The following is a 21,843-nucleotide window of genomic DNA, read 5'->3' on the forward strand; positions in this document are numbered from 1 at the left end:
TGTGCATCATAATCCAATAAAGTCCGGTTCACGGCACGGCAGAGAGTGAGGAGTGTAACATCAGCTCTCTACCATACGCGGGATACCGTTCGTAGTATACTACGATCGACCGACCATGTAAATCAAATATTCCTCATGGCTTGCTCACGTCGGTCTGCTGTCGTCAAAAGAGTTCAAGCCATTTCACTGAGCTCCTCATTATATAGCTGGCATTACCCTCTTTCAGCTAGTATACGCAAGTGTGACTTTCTTGATGGGTTCAGCTGTCACAATTTGTTATGTTCAGTGAGCCCATACCACTCCTGCGTTTACAAAGCTGTCATTGGTTTCTTTCTAGCTTGCTCGTAAGGAATTTTATGCATTTTCATTAAAATTATACTGGTAACGATATTTCAAGACACAGACCCCTCTGTGTTAGCTGATCCCGCGAGAACCCCGCCGGAACACATCCCTCTTTCCTCCCGGGAAAACGCCGATGACCGCTGGACCTTGTGGCTTGCCAGCCGCCTTTGCCTGCGCTCAGGTCGCTTGTCATCGTCCATCTGACAGCCGGCTGCGTCAACAAATATTCACGGCGACCCACCGACGACCTGTCAGATTCAGTGCGCCCTGCGACAGTCGAACCAGCTGCTCGTAACATTACAGCATTCCACTTCAGGTTGCTCCGGATGGTTACTATAAATATAGTTCTAAAGCTATCGCAGGCTACCGTAGGTAATCATAAGTAGGCCCAGACTACGGTATTTTTGCTAGTAGCCTTGGTCAACTAAGTTCATGATCGCGTTACTTGACGTTAGGTGTGGTGGTACATATCGGGCGTTACCTCATTTCGATTTCTTTGTTTGTGAAGGCACAGGAAGCGGTGAACCATCTACAAAATGAGCGAGGATAAAAAAATGGCCATGTAACCTACGGAACATTTTTGTTCTACGTAATGATCTTCCTGTCTGTTACTTAAAAGTAAACAATATTTATAGCAAAATTGAAACTGTCAGTGTTCAGTTCCGATTTTATTTGAAAATTGTCGATCTGTTACGTGAAACGGGGGGAAGTTGTAGTAAAAATAAATAGAGATACAGATATATCACATAGCGCGAGAAAAGGAAATTTCATCCAAAAATGATAAAATTAAAAAAAAAAAAACACTGCAACAGAAAAACGTATCAAATAGCGCCTCAATACATTGTCGGGCTTACGCAGAACATGTTTGTTATTTATAAACATCTTTCCCACGTACCAGTATTAACAAGACACTCTTACGTTTTATCATGATGATGAACGTTCTACTCAGTATAAAATAACAACAATATTTATACAGATTTTTGTATGTTTGTGCAAGGAAACTCTCCTTGGATCACAGGCAATTGCTTTGGTTCCATGAAATCGCAGAAATTACGCGACTGATTAATCTTTGCTACCTATAAAATGCAATTAATGTTTTGTAAGGATATAAAATACGCAGTTTAATAACACCGAACGATGTGCAGTTCTAGTTATGTGCAAAACTAAGTTCTATGGGACTGATGACCTCATATGTTAAGTCCCATAGTTTTTTTTTATTTTTTTTATTTTTATTTATTTATTTATTTATTTATTTATTTATTTTTGCAAAACTAACAGTGAAACAAACAGAAAGCAAAGAGAAGTCGTCGAATCCCAGTTTCTCTCATACATTCCTTTGTGTTTCTTTTCCTACAAATGCTACCAATACTACCCGTAGTCCTACAATTTACTACGTCGTTTATGTAGTGCGCAAAACTGCAGTACCGTAGAACTCTGCTCTGCATTTGCTAGAGCGCAACTCTACTCTTAGGTATTTTACGGTAGTCACTCTTCCCAGTGATCTTTTGCCGAAAGTGTAATCGAACAGTAGTGGATCTTGTTTTTAAGCTTGTGGTACATTTCGGTTCCACATGAAGCGTCTAGAGATCTTATTGTATTGGCTGCAAGAGTAACAAGTCCAGTTTATCAACAAAATTTACGTGCTACGTCACGGTATAACATCCTGTGACGTAGGGCATAAATTCTGTTGTTGAACTGATCTTCTGTTCTTGGAACTGATACAATAATATCTGAAGATGGCTCGTGTTGAATCGAAATCAACAAATAGTTTGAAATTCAATGCATTGTAGACGAACAATAAAATATGTTGTACAACAAGAGATTGCTGACTTTTTCCGAAAAATACAGTATGTTAATATTTGCAAAGCAGTGCATCTCTTTTTCCCCTTTATGTGCAGTACGTTACTTTTAATTACGTCCAAAAGCAGTTGCACTAATCGTCGATCCTCTGCCGATCTTCCTGCATTTAGCTACAGTCTTCGGCTGTTACAGTCTTTCTACAGACAATCCGCCAGAACTGTCGGAGTTTTCCACGCTGTATTCTTGTGTGGATGTCAAGAAGTTTCCACGTCTCTTTGCCCAAGAACTCAATGACTGCTGTTTCAAATTCACAGTTCCTTTGAAAAAAGAAACATCTGTATGAACTACACAATTTTAAAGATTTAAATCCCTTTGTAAAGAAATTAGAATCATCGTTTTCTTTGTTGTGGCTTCTGATATTATCAGTGAGCTACAAAATAACTTATTATTTGTGTCATTCATACATGTAACTTTTGGTAAGTTTTATATAACATGAACTGATCATATTGTAACTACCTGCTGGTTATAATTACAGTGGAGCTACTCATGGAGATCCAGTGAGAGCCTTAATTATCGTATGGCAGCCAGCAGGAGCAGTTCTGGGGCTGTACGCTGCTTGTATGACGGTATGACAGCCACGTTGTCATTTGACGAGCCATAACATGAGTGAACAGTGTGGTTATCCTGAAGAAAGACCGTGCGCTGTTGATGAAAATGCTTTATGCGTATGGCAGCAACTATAGTGCTGCATTGAGAAAGTATCGCCGAGTGAAAGGTCTGAGGCGAGGCACAACGAAATTCGAAGACACGCATGAGCTTGGTGTGATATCAGGAAGAGGAAGGCGTACTATTCCGGTCAAAGTTATCGAGAAGGTTGCTTTTGCTGTAACTGACCACGCAGCATGTGCCCTAGATAGTGCTAATGCCCCTGCAGTGTCCATCCCATGGTCATCGGTACGGAAAGTTCTGCAGTCAATACTGGAAACTGTACAACATCCAGCCGGTGCAGCAACTGAAACCTCATGAACAGCAGCAACGTTCTGAATTTGCTCTTCGGTTTCCGGTACGGATCGAATTTGTGGGCAGGGAATGTTCTATGTGGTGACTAGGCACATTTTACACGTAAGACCGGACGCCTGGTGCAAGTCTTTTGAGTTGAAGCCACTTCGGCCACTTGCGTGTCGATGCGCATGAGATGATGATGATGACAACACAACACCCAGTCCCTGAGTGGAGAAAATCTCCGGCCAAGGGGGGAATCGAACGCGGGCCCATTTGCACAGCAATCGGTAGCGCTGGCCACTCAGCTGTCGAGGCAGACAGGAGTGCAGTGAATAGACAGAACTGCCAAATTTGGGGCACTGTTAAAATTCGCGCTGTGCATGAAGAGCCACTGCACTCGACGTATGTGCCTTTGTGGCGCGGATTCACAAGCGCCTTTATTCTCGGTCCCTTCGTCTGAAGACAATACAGCCAGAGGGCCTGTCAAGTCTACCGTGACGTCTGCACGTTATCGAGACCTCCTTGTACATTATGTGATTCGCGCTTTCGAAGAGCGCAGATGTGTGGAAACCACTGTTTTCATGCAAGATGAGGCAACACTTCACGTCGCTGGGCCAGTGAAAGATCTACTGAATGCAATATTCCACAAACTTGGTATCTTCAGAGGTTTTACAGATGCGTGGCCTGCAAGCTCACAGCTGACGTTTGGCTCTAGGGTATCTAAAAGAACGCGTTTACCAGGGACGCATCTGCTCTCTACTTAATCTGCAGGCCAGTACACAGGAACACATTGCTCAAATTACACTGGAACTGCAGCGAGCAACTGTTGATCACGTTATTTTACGGATGCAGCATCTCGTCGACGTCTCCAGTGTTCATATTGAACAAATTGTGTACTTTACATGTGGCAAGGGGCTTATCGACCATACGCCTGCTCTATGAGCCTCTTCCACTTCTGCCTGTCCAATGCGCTGTTTGTCCAGTTTCTGTTGCAGTTCATCCTAGTTGCGTCCTCCCGAATGTTATCCCGCCATCCGATGTGTAAGCAGCAGTAAATAATAAAATCAATATTATGCTTAGGAAATTGCTTGACCTTTTCTGTCCACGTCCCATTCTTAACCCATTACAAACGGAAACATTTCTCTTCGTCTTTATTGTATTCAAAACGCCAGATTTGCACCAGGTGACTAAAATTGGAACTAATTTTTTCCAGTTAGATCGTTTCCGCATTAACGTATTAGAATATCTACCAAGTTTCGCTGCCATACGATAATTACAGTTTCTCTGCCTCGCGATGACTGGGTGTTGTGTGATGTCCTTAGGTTCGTTAGGTTTAAGTAGTTCTAAGTTCTAGGGGTCTGATGACCATAAATGTTAAGTCCCATACTGCTCAGAGCCATTTGAACCATTTTTATAATCACAGCCCACACTGCACTTATGTGAATAGCTGCACCTTACTTATAACAACTCGGTACGAAGAAGTGGTCAGATTATAACGATTTTCGGCACATCAATCTCTTTCGCACTGTCGTCAATATGTAATTCGATACCCAATCGAAAGGGGAACTCATGGCCACGTTTCGTGCGATACTCGCCACAGCGACTCACCTGGACCTCTGATGCTGTCTAGGAACTGACCATGGGTTCAGGGTCCATTATCGATAAAGAAGTGCAAAGCAAATTCATCAAGGTAAATTTAGACAACATTGTCCGTTGAGTGCAGCGATCTGGTACTATACTTCGGTTAAAGCAACAGCCGAGATGGCAATAACATTTATTTATTATGATCGGTTTCGGATTATGCTAAAGCCATCCTCAGATTTTTTGGGCCCCTATGGTTAATACTTAGGCGGCTCCTAGATTTTTCACGTGATATCACGATCGTACACTGTGACTGACGACTGAGGCTCCACGAGTCAAATACTACGCAGTTCCGGCGCCGACTACGGATGAAATCTTCAACAGCTAATGGCAAACGCTTCACAAGAATTGAAATGTCGTTGAGAATGAGAGGAGAAACATGTCATGTATTGATATGACAAACACATCATTGTTATTCATTTTTTGTCGATAAACATATGAACTAGAGAGTAGTACGTGTCCATATAATTACTGCTCTTTAGTTCAAATGTGTGTGAAATCTTACGGGATTTACCTGCTAAGGTCATCAGTCCCTAAGCTTACACACTACTTAACCTAAATTATCCTAAGGACAAACAAACACACCCGTGCCCGAGGGAGGACTCGAATCTCCGCCGGAACCAGCCACACAACCCATGACTGCAGCGCCTTAGACCGCACGGCTAATCCCGCGCGGCCTGCTCATTAGTTTATTCGTTTACCGACAAAACATTAATAAGAACGATGTGTTTCACATGTCACTAGATGACACTGATTCTTCTTTCGTTCTCAACGACATTTCAATTTTTGTGAAGCGTGTGCCATTGGCTGTTGATGACGTGATCCATAGACGGCGTGGGAATTACATACTACTTAACCTGTGGCTCCACAGCCATCGGTCACAGTGTAAGATCGTGATATCGCGTCGAAAGCGTAGGAGCAGCCAGCACCAGCCATAGGGTGCCCAAAAAATCTGAGGATATTGATTGGCGACTCCATAGAGTGCTGTGTGCACAACGATCATATACGTGAAATTAGAAGGAAGGTCAGCGTTGGCCGTAATTTTGATAGTTTATTGACAGCAAAATCGATTTTCAATCACATAGTGATCATCTTCAGTGCTGTAGTGTACAAATTAAACTCATAGGCACTGGTGTCAAGTTATCATCAGTAACCAAAGGTATGTAACGATCAGAATAACTATGTGCTTGAAAATCGATTTTGCTGTCAATAAACCATCAAAATTACGGTCAACGCTGACCTTCCTTCTAATCTGCGGATAGCTTTCCATGATGGTAACATCATGGCTTGGAGGACTTTGAGTATAGCAAAGAATACAGGATTACTTGCTAAAGTTCCTTATGGGACACTTGTTCCAGATAAGCCATTTACTTTGTCTACAAGAACAAGCTCAATGCAGACGAATATCTTTTTACCTGGGCTAAATTTGGCAATGGTAATTGTAAAATAAAGATTAATGTTGACTGTATGTTCTATTACAGTCAATAAATTTCCTTTTCTTATTCCCTAATCCTCTCCTTTTTTTAAAAGTTATTTTTTGAGTTATTGTGATCGTTACATAGCTTTGGTTACTGATGATAACTTGATACCAGTGCCTATGAGTTTAATTTGTACATTACAGCACTATCAATAAGCCATCAAAATTACGGTCAACGCTGACCTTCCTCCTAATCTGAGGATAGCTTAAAATAAGCCGAAAGCAGTCGTAATAGACAAATGTTTTGCAATCTAGACTGTTGTTTTAACTAAAGTGCAAAACTTTGTTGCAGTACCATACCTTGAAAATACGTTACTGAACTCTGTTACTGACACTAAGGTTCTAGGCCTATGGGTACAAGATAATTTAAAATGGGACTGTCATATAAAAGAACTCGAGAAAAAACTTTCAAAAGCTTGTTATGCTGTGCGTGTGTTAAATAAAAGTGCAAGCAAGTCAACAGTTATTCAGGCGTATTATGCATACTCCCATGCACTACTTCGATATGGGCTAATCTTCTGCGGAAATTCAGCCACCAGCATAAAGACCTTTAGGATGCAGAAAAGAGCAATCAGGGCTATCTGCAACCTAAGAAAACTGGAAACATGTAGAGCACATTTCATCCAGATGAAAGTAATGAGCCTACCGAGCCTTTACATATATGAGTGTATCCTGTTCGCAAATGAGTATCTTTTAAACCAAACTGGACATCTTCAACAAAATAAGCATATACACAGCCACAACACAAGAAACACAAATAATATCCACATGTCACAGTGTAGAACAGCACTGTACCAAAAAAGTGTATCACAGATAGCAGTTCAGCTATATAACAGCCTACCCAGTGATTTAAAATCGAAGCAACATAAACATTTTTTTAAACATAATCTTAAGCCATTTCCAGTGGAAAAATGTTTTTACTGTGTAAAAGAATTTTTAAATTACAAAAAATAGCCTTGTAAACAATGATTATGTAATAATGGTTAAATTCAAATTGCTATATTTGTCACTTGTAATTTATGATTGTTAATTGTAATTAATTTTGTTATGCTCTCTCTCTCTCTCTCTCTCTCGGTGTGTGTGTGTGTGTGTGTGTGTGTGTGTGTGTGTGTGTGTTATGTGTTTCTGCTCCTTTCGCGAATTTGACTTATCCTATATTCAATGTACTGTTTAAGTATGTAATGAATCAAATGGACCAATAAATAAATGAATGAATGAATGAATGAATGAGCTAATACGTCTTTCCTAAAACGAAATGGGATGCATTTTGACGAAATTGCTCTAAAGGTTTCGGGATTAACCATAGCGATTTGCACTGTGGCAGAGCTTCTGAAAGATAGCGATTGCGTATCAGTACTGACGGTCCGTAATCGGATGCCCGCGGAACACCTGCGTCAGAGCTGCCGCACGGCTGGTTGCCCTGGCAACCGGTCGACCTGGCTATCGATCCGCGCACGCCTGCTAACGGAGGTAAAGCCGCCGCCGGAGAGGGGTAACTGGAGGCCGCCTGCCCTACAGCAGTGGTGCCCGAGTCCGTTGGCGAGTGGAGGGGGTAGTGGAGAGCTCATGGAAGGGGGAGGGGTGGGCGCGACCACCGCGGCAGCCGCTGGCGGCAACGCTCGCAGTGCCAGTGGCGAGCTGGCCTCCGCAGAGTGCGAAGTGTGTTGTGTCCGCCTTTCCTCGCACGAACCCTGCAGCGTACGCGGCGCGCGGACACGACAGCTGAACGCAAAAGGTAGGAAACAACAGCGGCGCGTCCGCGCTGTCTCGTACAGTGAGCCACGTGACGGTGGCCTGGCGAGTCAGTTTTCTGAAACGATAGCTGTCACGGCGTCGTTATTTACACTTCGGTTTCCCTTTCTGCGTGTTTGTGGGAGCGTGGATTGATGCAGCCTCAGACCACGAATTAACTACTTATCTACTACTACGACTTGGCTGGGCGATATCATGACAATCCTGTGCAAACGTTACTTATCGTCACCTAGCTGTAAGGAAGCTATCGCAGTTTGCCTTTATACTGACGAAAATCACAACAACCACACAGATACTCATCGAATTTGAACTGACGAAATGGTAGATAGGCTTCAGATTCATAGACGTTTTCACCTTACGTGATAATAAGATACCTTAGACATGACGGTGCAACCACAATGTTATCTATTGTTAGGAGATACGCAGATATATTTAAAGGAATTGCAGTCAGAACAAGTCTCCTAGTACTCATGTTTTCTTAAAATGTGTTATTCATTTTCAGCTAACCATTACCTTAAGATTATATTGCGTTTCACAGTTTGACTAATTCTCTAAACTATACACAGATAACGTCATCTTATGCTGTTTGCTTCATAAACGTGCTACTCATAATGAATTAACTTAAAGCTCATTTATTGCTAACGTCATATAAAGGCATTTTTGGTTTTGTGAACATTAACTTTGTTCCATAAATAAGGATTGTCGCTGCATAAAATAGGTATCATGCTAGACTGCAAGATATATTGTAAATAACTGTACTTCTGCAGCAAGTAACAATGCATTAACATAGGTTATCTGCAGTTTAATGTAGCTGCAATGCGTAGACCGAGAAAACATGTCACATTTTCAGCCTGTGATTAATGCTCTTTGAATAACATGAGTACGACGCAGGTCACATGTCGCCTTGTTAGTCAGCTACAGGAGGAATACCAAGGACTCCTACGGAATTTTATCATTTTCATTGACACAATGTCCTGATAATGTCGTGAATGTGCTGTACAATCACTGTAATTATATTTGGCATTTTACATGTATCTTTTGACAGTTTTTGTATACCATGGGCTGGTCATTTTGTAAATACAGGTTGTGTATGTGGCTCAGCAAACCATGTTTTCTGTATTACTGTAACTTTGACATATTTTTATATATCAATACATGTGTATGCACTCTCTGTCATCTTATTTCCTTTGAGCATTGTTCAATATAAACCGAAATCGGTTGCTGAATAGCAAATAAAAATCAAGTTCAGTTGTTGTACACAGAAATTCGTCAGCTGTTTCATAATCCTGTAACTGTATACACTTTACATTATGAAATTGGCATGCTTGGCGAGAGTCCCAACTTCATCTTCCGTCAACGCTCACGCTTTTGTTGATGCAACCTTCAATGGGTTTCTAATGCACTTGTAACTATCCCATATTTTTTGTACCTCTAACATGAGGACACTTACAAAGTGAAGCAATAATACAGGATATGCTTTTCGTAGCACAAAAAATTGCAAACTCTGTTGTTTTTAATGTACACTCGAGAACCCTACTTATAACGCTGTGAAGCGTCGCATCCGTTCTTCTTACTGCCACACTCCTTCGATACGAAACTTCTGATTTCCGTGATTGTTTTTGTCGAAATATACATCACTTGGTATTCTACAAGTCTTCTTCGGGACTATTTTGAAGAAGTGTAGAGCTCTGAGATATGCGTCATTCGTGCCACACTTTCTGAAACCAGGTTGTTAACTTGAGAGAGTGGTTGTTTAACATTCCTGTCGATGCTTTATTTGATTTTTAATTGTAAATGGTATATTATTTCGGATCTTGTCGATTACTGTGGATTAAATAAAGAAACGAAAAACTGTAACCCTGTTTTTTGCCAAAAGAAATACACTTACTATTTACATTCAGCATATCTTCAGTTTTAAGGTATGATAAAAACTTTCAGTACTGACTTCACACTTAAAACGCTTGAAATAAGGGCATTAACTGACCAACACCTTAATTACTCAAGACGCAAGGCAGAGTCTTGACTTTGGCCAGAAACAACCACTGTGTAGAGTAAAATGTTCTGTTTCATACCATATCAACCGTTATACTCAGAATTAATTCTACTGCCAACTCTTAACTAAGACATTGTGACAGCACGACTTGTTCAAAACTGACACAGGCTGCCTCATCTTGAATGGTGAATGACACTGTATACGAAGGCGTGCTAGAAAAGTAACGTCTCCTAATTTTTTATGTGAAAACTCAAAGTTTTTAAACATAACAAGCGTTTTTCATATTCTACATCTTCATTATTCTTAATGTCTACGGAACTATTTCTCAGCACAGTCACCCTGGCGACGAACAGATTTCTCCCGATGAGAGACGAGATTGTTGTTTGATTTTGTTGATGCAGCCACAGCCTGACCTCTGCTTCCACCGCTTCGTCGCTGTCAACATGAAGTTCTTGAAGGTGTTCTCCAAGTTTTGGAAAGAGATGAAAACAAAATGGTACCAAGTCGGGACTGTATGGGGGAGGATCGATTACTGTGAACCCAAGGCATCGGATTATTGCACATGTCGCAGCAGTCGTGTGTGATCTCAAGGATACGGTGCTTGATGTGTGGACGAACTCTTCGAAACTCAAGCACCGACACAGTTACGTTTCAAGACGTCACATTACTCGCTACAGTTCGGAGCCCTCTAATGCTAGAGGGCTGCAGAGACGTAGACATGAAGAACAAAGAGGTGGAACGTTAATAACGTTTGTTTTTATTTACAAAGCTTTAGGAATTTTCACGTAAAAAATAAGGAGGCATTACTTTTCAGCACGCCCTCGGATGTTGGTAAACAGTGCAAAGGTGAGCCCAACTGGAAGTGATAATCACAGCTTCCATGGCTGCTAACACATGACTGTTATGGCACTGACTTATTCTCAACATCGAAAATACACGAAATGATTGTTTTGGCTGAAAAAGAAGCATTTACTAAGATTTCTTAGGGTGCAAGAAGAGTATTTACGAATCTGAACGTTCGCGAAGTGTTAGGGTGGAGCGCTGGAATTCGCACACAGAGGAGGCCAGCCTCATTGGCAGTGAGACAGCTGGAGGCCGTGTCTGACCGAAGGTCTGACTCAGGGTGCGAGACGTGCTTGGAAGGGGCAAATTCCAAGGGCACTGGCCGACAAACTACTACCTGGACTGCGTCTTTCGTACATGCGAATTGCACATTTAACAAGGCCCAGGGAAATTCTGGTCGTATGTAAAGGATGTTAGTGACACCAAAATTAGTGTCCTGTCACCCCTGGAAGAGACCGGAACTGAATTTGAGAATAGCAAAGAAACTCAAGAGTACTGTCCAATTTAATTCTCGTACCACTGGAAAGATGAGTGAAGTATATTAGTGTCAATGGTTTCGAGAAACAGCTGAAGTCGTTAAAATTGAATGAAACCCTTGGGCCCGATGGAATCCCTAAAACATTCTATTCCCAATTCCCAGCCCTCTGTTAACTATAATCAATTAACAAACAACTGTGCCCAGTAATTGGAATAAAGTACAGGACATACCTGTCTACAAGAAGTCTATCAGAAGTGATTCACAAATCAACTGTCCAATGTCCTTGACAGAGGTATCTCGAACAAAAAGAGCTGCTCCGTGCCAATCAGCATGGATTTCGAAAGCCTTGATAATGTAAAACCCACCTCTCACTTTTCTCCTGAAGGCCGTTTATTAAGGCAGTCAGGTAGATGCAGAATTTCTCGTTTTCCAATAAGCATTTGTCTCAGTATAACATCTACGCATATTATCAAATGTACGATCATATGGGGTTTCACACGAAATGTGTGGCTGGACTGAGCATTTATTGGTAGAGAGGACGCGGGATGTTATCTTGGATGGAGAGTCAGCGACAAACTTTGAAGTAACGTCGGCATTATCCCAGCAAAGTGTGTTGGGTGGTTTACTGTTCATGCTGTATATTAATGCTCTTGTGGACAATGTTAAAAGTAAACTCAGACTTTGCGGAGATAATGCAAATATGTACAACGAAGTGCAGCCTGAACGAAGCTGTACAAATATTCAGTCAGACCCTGATAAGATTTCAGGGTGGTGTAACGACTGGCAGTTTGCTTTAAATGGTCAAAAATGTTAAATTGTGCACTTCAGGAAACGAAAAAAACATGGTGCCCTATGAATATAATTATTGAGTCGCAGCTGGAATCTGTAAATACTTGGGTATGACACTTAGCAGGGAAATGACGTGGAACTATCACTTAGGATCAGCTGCCGGTGAAACAGGTAGCAGACTTCGGTTTACAGGTGTAAAACTGCAGAAATGCAGTCACTCTACAAAAGAGATTGCTTACAAATCTCTCGTGCGACCCATCCCAGAATACTGCTGATGTGTGTTAGCCATACCAAATGGGACTGGAAGGGGATATTGAACATACACAGAGAAGGGCAGCACCAACGGTCACAGGTTTGTTGGACTCGCGGGAGAGTGTCACTGAGATATTGAAAGAAATGAACTGGCAGACTCTTGAAGATAGACGGAAACTATCCCGAGACAGTCTGCTAACAAAGTTTCAAGAACTGGCTTTGAATGACGACTAGGAATATACCATATCGCTCGCATAGAGACCCTGAGGATAAAATTAGATTAATGACAGCATACACTGAGGCATATAAACGATCATTGTCCGCGCGCTTCATACTTGAGTGGAACGGGAAAAACCTTAATAGCTGGTATAGTGGGACATACCCTCTACCATGCACTGCACAGAGGTTCGCAGAGTACGGATGTAGATGTATAAAACAAGAGATTTCTAGTTACTTGAGGGGACTAATCAATAGCTTACATTGTGCACTTGGGTGAGTCGTTTCGTGAATCACTCGTATAGAAACTCACCAATTTCGTTATAACGTCAAGTAAGAGGAAGCGAACACCTGCAAGAACGGATTAGTCTATCTGCCATCGAGTACTGCCTGGAAACGGAGTATACAGAGTTTCTATCCATTTTGCCTAAATTAAGAAATGTCATTTGAATCAAAAGGGTTGTGTCAACACACCTATCTGTACTGCACAAACGATTATGTATTTTGGGGCAAACTGCTGTTGAAACACATACACTGGTGAACTAAAACATTACGTCCACCTGCATAATAGTGTTTTGGTCCATATTTGGATCGCAATACAGCAACGATTCTGCCCGACATGGATTAAAAAAGTGCCTGGTAGGTCTCCGCAGGTATGCGGCATCAGATCTCCACGCACAGGTCACACTCCCGTGAATTACGGGCCGGTGGTTTGTGGGCGTGGAGCTAGCGACCGACAGTGTCCCAAATGGGTACCATCAGGTTCAGATAGAGTGATTCCAGTGAACAAGGCACCATCGTGACTCCACTATCGTGCTGCTTAAACTACTGTAATACGATTCTGGACTCGTGACACGGACAGTTATTCTGTTGGAAGATGCCGTCGCTGTCATGATAGACATCAAGCATGAAGGGATACAGGTTGTCCACAGCTGTCACGGTGCCTTCGATTATTACCACGTCTCCCATGGCGCTCCAGGTGAATGTCCCCCATAACATAGTGCTGTCCCCAGCGACTTGCGTACGCTGGGCGGTGTGCATTTCTACACTACTTGTCATTAAAATTGCTACACCAAGAAAAAATGCAGATGATAAACGGGTATTCATTGGACAAATATATTATACTAGAACTGACATGTGATTACATTTTCACGCAGTTTGGGTGCATAGATCCTGAGAAATCAGTACCCAGAACAACCACCTCTGGCCGTAATAACAGCCTTGATACGCCTGGGCATTGAGCCAGAGCTTGGATGTCATGTACAGGTATAGCTGCCCATGTAGCTTCAACACGATACCACAGTTTATCAAGAGTAGTAGTGACTGGCGTTTTGTGACGAGCCAGTTGCTCGGCCACCATTGACCAGACGTTTTCAGTTGGTGTGAGATCTGGAGAATGTGCTGGCCAGGGCAGCAGTCGAACGTTCTCTGTAACCAGAAAGGCTCGTACAGGACCTGCAACATCCGGTCGTGGATTATCCTGCCAAACAGTAGGGTTTCGCAGGGATCAAATGCAGGGTAGAGCCACGGGTCGTAACACATCTGAAGTGTAACGTCCAGTGTTAAACGTGCCGTCAATGCGAACAAGAGGTGACCGAGACGTGTAACCAATGGCACCCCATACCATCACGCCGGGTGATACACCAGTATGGCGATGACGAATACACGCTTCCAATGTGCGTTCACCGCGATGTCGCCAAACACGGATGCGACCATCATGATGCTGTAAACAGAACCTGGATTCACCCGAAAAAATGACGTTTTGCAATTGGTGCACCCAGGTTCGTCGTTGAATACACCATCGCAGGCGCTCCTGTCTGTGATGCAGCGTCAAGGGTAACCGCCGGCACGGTCTCCAAGCTGATAGTCCATGCTTCTGCAAACGTCGTCGAACTGTTCGCGCAGATGGTTGTTGTCTTGCAAACGTCCCATTCTGTTGACTCAGGGATCGAGATGTGGCTGCACGATCCGTTACAGCCATGCAGATAAGATGCCTGTCATCTCGACTGTTAGTGATACGAGGCCATTGGGATCCAGCACGGCGTTCCGTATTACCCTACTGAACCCACCGATTCCATATTCTGCTAACAGGCACTGTATCTCGACCAACGCGAGCAGCAATGTCACGATACGATAAACCGCAATCGCGATAGGCTACAATCCGACCTTTATCAAAGTCGGAAACGTGATGGTACGCATTTCTCCCCCTTACACGAGGCATCACAACAACGTTTCACCAGGCAACGTCGGTCAACTGCTGTTTGTGTATGAGACATCGGTTGGAAACTTTCCTCATGTCAGCACGTTGTAGGTGTCGCCACCGGCGCCAACCTTGTGTGAATGCTCTGAAAAGCTAATCATTTGCATATCACAGCATCTTCTTCCTGTCGGTTAAATTTCGCGTCTGTAGCACGTCATTTTTGTGGTGTAGGAGTTTTAATGGCCAGCTGTGTAGCAGCTGTTAACCTGGATGTAGGCATATCCAGTCACGACCACCGACCTACTGTGACATAAAACGTTGTTGATTCGACCACGCGACACGTTTCCACAACCTCGATGACCCAGTTTGCAATACAATCGTAAATTACCATGGGAACAACTAGGGATGGTCTGCTACGGAGCGCCACGCTGAGACAATATGTGCGCTAAACAGTGTGCTTGGAAACACTTGTGCCTGCACCAGGATTGTACTCGTCATCAGATCTGCCACACATCGCCATTGATTGGCTGATCTGGGGAGAGGGAACCAAACAGTCAGGTCATCGGTCCCACCAGATTAGGGAAGTATGGGGAAGGAAGTCGGCCGTGCCCTTTCAAAGGAATCATCCTGGCATTTGCCTGAAGCGATTTAGGGATATCACAGAAAACCTAAATCAGGCTGGCGGACGCGGGTTTGAACCGTCGTCCTTCCGAGTGAGAGTCCAGTGTGCTAACCACTGCGCCACCTCTATCGGTACACATCGCCGCCTATTATCCTGTAGAGAGCAGGCAAACTCTGACCTTCCCGTTCTGCGATGATGCCCAACACCCTGTCACTGCTCGTGGTCTCGTCACCCTTCAGTCGCTTTCCATAAATGCTCGCGATAGGAGCACGCGAACATCCGAACGGCTTTATCGTTTCCGACACGCCTCTCCTTAGGTGACGGGCTGTAGCAATCTACGCTTAATTGACGTCGCTTTTGTCACGCTTATGTCAGTGTATTTCTCCGTTTGCGGTCGGTATCGTTCCCAGAATGATTTGTCTCTCCTCTGCTCATATACGAGGGTTGTCCAGGAAGTAAGTTCCGATCGGTCGCGAAATGGAAGCCGCAGTGAAAACCAGGAACGTTTTATTTGCAACAGTTAGGTACACCTTCCACATACTTCTCTATATAGTCGCCGCTCCAACTTCGAGTGGTGTTGTAGTGTTGTATCAACTTTCCAATATCCTCGACATAGAAAGCAGCCGCCTGTGCTTCCGGCCAGTTATCTGCACTGGTCTGTAGCTTGTTGTCTGTGGAAAAATTTTGTCTTCATAGCCAGCGGTTCTTGTGGGCAGAGCTGAGACTCAGGGGGAGCCAATTACGGACTGTATTGTGGATGATCAAACACTTATCGGAAACGCTGCAGGAGCGTCTTCATTGCCCCTGCAGTGTGCGGTCGAGAATTGGCATGAAGAGTCCGCAGCTCGTGGTCGTGCGGTAGCGTTCTCCCTTCCCACGCCCGGGTTCCCGGGTTTGATTCCCGGCGGGGTCAGGGATTTTCTCTGCCTCGTGATGACTGGGTGTTGTGTGATGTCCTTAGGTTAGTTAGGTTTAAGTAGTTCTAAGTTCTAGGGGACTGATGACCACAGATGTTAAGTCCCATAGTGCTCAGAGCCATTTTTTTTACATGAAGGAGCTTCTCGTCAGATGTGTTATGTGGGCTGCACGACACAGGCGAAATCTCTAACCAGGCCCTCATACTTGGCGGGAGACGCTATTCCCTAAGCGTCTTTACGTGCTCGCTGTTCACTGAAAACTGTGAAGAGGGACGCGACACGATCGACGATCATACCAGAGACACTGCCCAATACATCTGTGCAAAGCTTTACCCGGTTTTCCCAGTGGTTTCCATTCTGCGACCAATCGGAAATTACTTTCTGGGCAACCATCGTACTTTCCTTACCACGTTACGTGCCCACAGCGCCAGCAGGTGGTATTCAGTTTCGCCGTGGGCAGTGGTGAAGGTCGTAAGCAGAAACTTATCCAGGGGGAGGGGTTAGGAACAAGACTTTGAAGTTGCTATTTTTTATATACCGGGTGATCAAATAGTCAGTATAAATTTGAAAACTGAATAAATCACGGAATAATGTAGATAGAGAGGTATAAATTGACACACATGCTTGGAATGACATGGCGTTTTATTAGATCCAAAAAAATACAAAGGTTCAAAAAAATGTCCGACAGATGGTGCTTCATCTGATCAGAATAGCAATAATTAGCATAACAAAGTAAGACAAAGCAAAGATGATGTTCTTTACAGGAAATGCTCAATATTTCCACCATCATTCCTCAACAGTATCTGTAGTCGAGGAATAATGTTGTGAACAGCACTGTAAAGCATGTCCGGAGTTATGGTGAGGCATTGGCGTCGGATGTTGTCTTTCAGCATCCCTTGAGATGTCGGGCGATCACGATACACTTGCGACTTCAGGTAACCCCAAGGCCATTAATCGCACGGACTCAGGTCTGCGGACCTGGGAGGCCAAGCATGACGAAAGTGGCGGCTGAGCACACGGTCATACCAAACGACGCGCGCAAGAGATCTTTCACGCGTCTAGCAATATGGGGTGGAGCACCATCCTGCATAAACATCGTACGTTCCAGCAGGTGTTTATCAGCCAGGCTGGGGGTGATGACATTCTGTAACATATCCTCGTACCTCTCACTCATCACGGTAGCAGTCACGACGTTTTGCTGTCCAGCGCCATCTGTCGGACATTTTATGAACTTTTTTTTGTTCTAATAAAACCCCATGTCATTCCAAACATGTGTGTCACTTTTTACCTCTCTATCTGCATTATTCCGTGGTTTATTAAGTTTTCAAATTTATACTGATTTTTTGATCACCCGGTAAGTGAGCTGGTCAGTTTCTAATCGTGTCATATCACCAGAAATAAATTTCATAGGTGACACAAAATACAGAGGATTAATGGTTATAATGTTTTGGTTAGTCTCTGTGCTTGTGCAGATACACACGTACGTCTGACAGGGATTTTTTAAACAATTGAGTATCTTAACAACCTCCTTACAGTGTATTTATCTACTGATGAGTTTCAGCGTACAAGATATTTTTAAGTACAGTGTGACGTTTGTTCCCGCATCATCCTTGATATTTTCTCCAACGGAGATGGCATCATGCAGCAAGATAACCATCGGTGTCACCCGTTACTGAAATTTAAATTGCTGCTGTATCTTCTACAGAAATCGCTGTCTTGTCCTAAGTTAAAATATGATCTGGGTGCAATGACCGTGACCGTGACGCGGCTCTGGGAATAAAAAAAGTACCTCTGCTGACTTCTCTGGGTCCGGAACATCGCGAGTCGATTGGATAGCTTCTCGTGGGAAATGTCCATGTTTCATGAGAGGAGGAACAGGTCCCGTTGCCTGTGTCGTTAACGATCCGAAACAGCGCAACAAAAAGTGCTGGAAAGACTGACCGGTTACAGACTTCTCGAACGAAAGCGAAAACGAGAGCGTTTAAACGTTCCGTCGACCGCCGTGCTCAGTTAACACTGTGTAGGTACGTCAGCATGATGCCCCTTTCCTTCCTTGTGCAGGGGTGCAGGAACAGAAGGGCAAGCACCAACATCGTCGTCGTCATATTGCGAGTATTCTACGGCTGTCACCACCTCCTCGCTTCCCGTATTCCACTTCCTTCGATCATGTCAGTCTCCTTCTCGTAGTCTTGTTGCACCCATTGCATCCCGGACATCTCGACCCAGCTCCTCCAAGGTCCACGACACCTTCTTCTTTTCGCTGGGGACCACTGCCACACTTCCTTTGGCCACTGTGTATCGTCTATCCGTTCTAGGCGTCCTTACCATGTCAGACGTTTGTCTCGATGGCGTCTATATTGATTTATCGATACCCATAGCCTCTCTATGTTGGTATTTGGTACACGATGGAGACGCCACAGCTGCGGCTCCAAAACTCATCTCTAGCGCAAACGACTTGTCTCACTGACGCTTCTCCTCCGTGTTTAGCGATGTTATCAACGTCCCGAGCGATATATCACCTGTCTCGTCCTTTCTGTTATGTTGTTACTCCAAAGGACCGAATTCAATGGTCACATGAAACGTCCTATTTTATTATTTAAGTCATCTTCACTTTTTCCTTTTGATGATGTCAAAACCACCAGATACTTAAGTCTTACATACCCTGATCTTATTGGTTCCAATCTCCACATTCCCTATGGTTCTATCGTTAACCTTCAGTTATTTGGTTTTTCTCAAGATAATTGTGAAATCCTGGCTTTAATATTCGTCTTTTAACTTCAGAAGCACGTACTCATCATTAGTTTGGTCACTTGCTATGATGACGTTTTCGTCATCGAAGAGATTTGTACTCCCACACCTTCACATTTGCTCCTTCACGCCCAATTTCCTTCTTCCACTTTGATTTTAAACAGCGTCGGTGCTGTAGCGCACACTTGGCGTAGTCCTTTTGTAATAGGAACCCCCGGTGACACTTAATCTCCTACTTTGACAGAACTCTCACAGTCCGTGCTTTGATGTAAGTAGGTGACAAGCCTTTTTTTTGCTCTTGTCCACAGGTTGTTTTGTGGTACCGTGTCACAGATCTTTCGCAAATCCACGAAGACTAAACAGGTCTGTATCTTCTGGCAATTATCTTCTGTATTAGATTCCGTAATGTCAATATTTCATCAGTGCATGAGCGCTCTGGCCTAAAACCACTCCGTTCTTCAGCTATTGTAGCCTCCAGTTCTATTCTTTAAGATCCTCCCATATAATCGCAATAGCGGTGGCATCACACTTATACCCCGGTTATTTCCACAGTTTTGCTTATTTCCCTTCACGTGCATTGAAGTAATAACACACTTTTTCCATTCCTTGGGTACCTATCCGGCTTTCAAACACTTCTTAAACAACCAGTCAAACACACCAGGCACAACCATAGAAGCTGCCCTTATTAATTCTTTGGTTATTCCACACGGACCTTATGGTTTTCCATTTTTCGTATGAAGCGCATGCAGTGAACGCAAATGTGACAGCTCCACACGTTGCTACAATCGTACCAGGTCCCTTCAAACGGTCAGTAAAATATATTCCTATTCCGCTTGGAAAACTGATAAAGCCTATCTCTAGACAAGATACGGTTATGCGTAATATATTTTTTCCAGAGATAAAGACGGTAATAAAGCTTCGTTAGCGTGGCAACCGATGATTCATTTCCAGGGTAGAGACACTAATTTCGTGTTTCAAAACAAGAACAAAAACCCTGTCGTTATTGCTGAGACAGCCAGCGGGATAAGGTAGCCTTTGGTGACTACGGAATTTAGTTGTATTTTGCACACTTCTCGTGTTCTGTACTGAAATTTTGTCACGAAAAAGATTCAGGACTATGAAAACTATCGTAATAACTTGCCAGAGGTGTATTCCGACACTTGTCAGTTTTCCGCTCGTCGACTCTGCTCACCACCTAGCGATATAAAAATTGTTATTTTATTATTGACGAGTATTAATACTTTATTAAGTAGATAAATTGTATTACATTGATACAGGTTAGCATATAAGGAGAACTGCTTTCTGCATTGCAGAGACACAGTCTAATGATTTTCTACATATGATCGAAACCGGTTACCATCGCTGTTTTGTCGGATGTTTTCAGAAATTTTTGTATTGGAATAACGTTATGTATTAGTCAGTTGGCTATTTTGATTGTGCTGAGACTATAAAACCTCAGATATTAGGTTGATGACTGGTTTCAGGCTAATAGGCGACAAATATTTGTTGGCACTGGTAAACAAATATACGTCAAAGATTGTATTTAAAGCCTCAGCTACGTCATCTACCTCAGTTTAATAAGCTTCAAATTTCCTTGTTTGCTGGCTGTTCAATCGTCTTCGATTTCCTAAACAGAAATTCCAGTTTAAGCTTGTAGCCTTCTATGGACTCCAGAGAGCTTTCTTTATGGGCGAGAGACATCATGGACAGGTACAAGCAACAAAAGTGAACGAAATACGCATGTACTTTATGGACAGACTGTACACACTTGGCAGTTGCTGGACAAGAAAAGCACAACGTGCCCACCAATACAGGAACGCTCCGCGATGACGTCAGGGCACTACGGACAATGAGTATGGCGACTATTGTTGCGCCTTACTTTGGCGGTGGTAGCAAACTGAGGACAGCTGCCGGAGGTGCGCCCACTTACAACAATGAACGTTGGTTACCTTTCAACAAGGTATTGCAAGACCACATCTGTCTATGCTATCGTGACCTACCTCTGTACTCCACACGAGTACAGAGGTAGGTCAGAACAGCAGTCTTGTGATATCTTGTTATAAGGAACGTTGACGTTGCCAACACGTTCTCCAGATCCTTATCCATTGAAAGCATCTATACAGGTATTCCTGAGAGAGTGGCACGCCGTAACACGCCGGCCACATTGATGAACTCTGGTATCGAGCTGAAGCATGTTGGAGTGCCGTACGCGTATCTGTCGAAGTTGAGTTCGACTCCCAACCAGGTTAGATGCCCAATAGGGTTAGAGCCACTGTTATAGCCAGACGTGGTACCGCCGTTCACAGTTTTTTCTATGCTCTGAGTAACCTATAAAAATACCATGTACCTTCCTACTACAATGTGCAGTGTTGTTATACACTGAAGTGCCAAAGAAACTGGTGTAGGCATGCGTATTCAAATACAGAGATAGTTATACTGGTTACTGCTGCTACAATGGCAGGTTATCAAGGTTTAAGTGAGTTGCAACGTGGTGTTATAATCGGCGCACGAGCGATGGACACAACATCCCCGAGGTAGTGATGAAGTGGCGATTTTCCTGTACGACTATTTCACGAGTGTGCTATGAATATAAGGACTCTGGTAAAACATCAAATCTCCGACACTGCTGCGGCCGGAAAAGGATCCTGCAAGAACAGGACCAACGACGACTGAAGAGAATCGTTCAACGTGACAGAAGTGCAACTCTTCCAAATTGCTGCAGATTTCAACGCTGGATCATCAACATGTGTCAGCGTGCGAACCATTCACCC

The 21,843-nt window shown here is 43.5% G+C and overlaps 1 protein-coding gene across 1 annotated transcript in view; it reads left to right on the plus strand.

The window, feature by feature from the left end:
* The first annotated feature begins 7,903 nt into the window (after positions 1-7,903).
* LOC124621817 overlaps positions 7,904-21,843 on the plus strand; it is a 524,408-nt gene continuing 510,468 nt past the window's right edge. The window contains exon 1 of the mRNA XM_047147256.1: positions 7,904-7,997. The gene's annotated coding sequence lies outside the window, so the exon portion shown is untranslated. The remainder of the gene's footprint in view (positions 7,998-21,843) is intronic.

The sequence above is a fragment of the Schistocerca americana genome, chromosome 7 (genome assembly GCF_021461395.2).
Source record: "Schistocerca americana isolate TAMUIC-IGC-003095 chromosome 7, iqSchAmer2.1, whole genome shotgun sequence".
Classification (NCBI taxonomy): domain Eukaryota; kingdom Metazoa; phylum Arthropoda; class Insecta; order Orthoptera; family Acrididae; genus Schistocerca; species Schistocerca americana.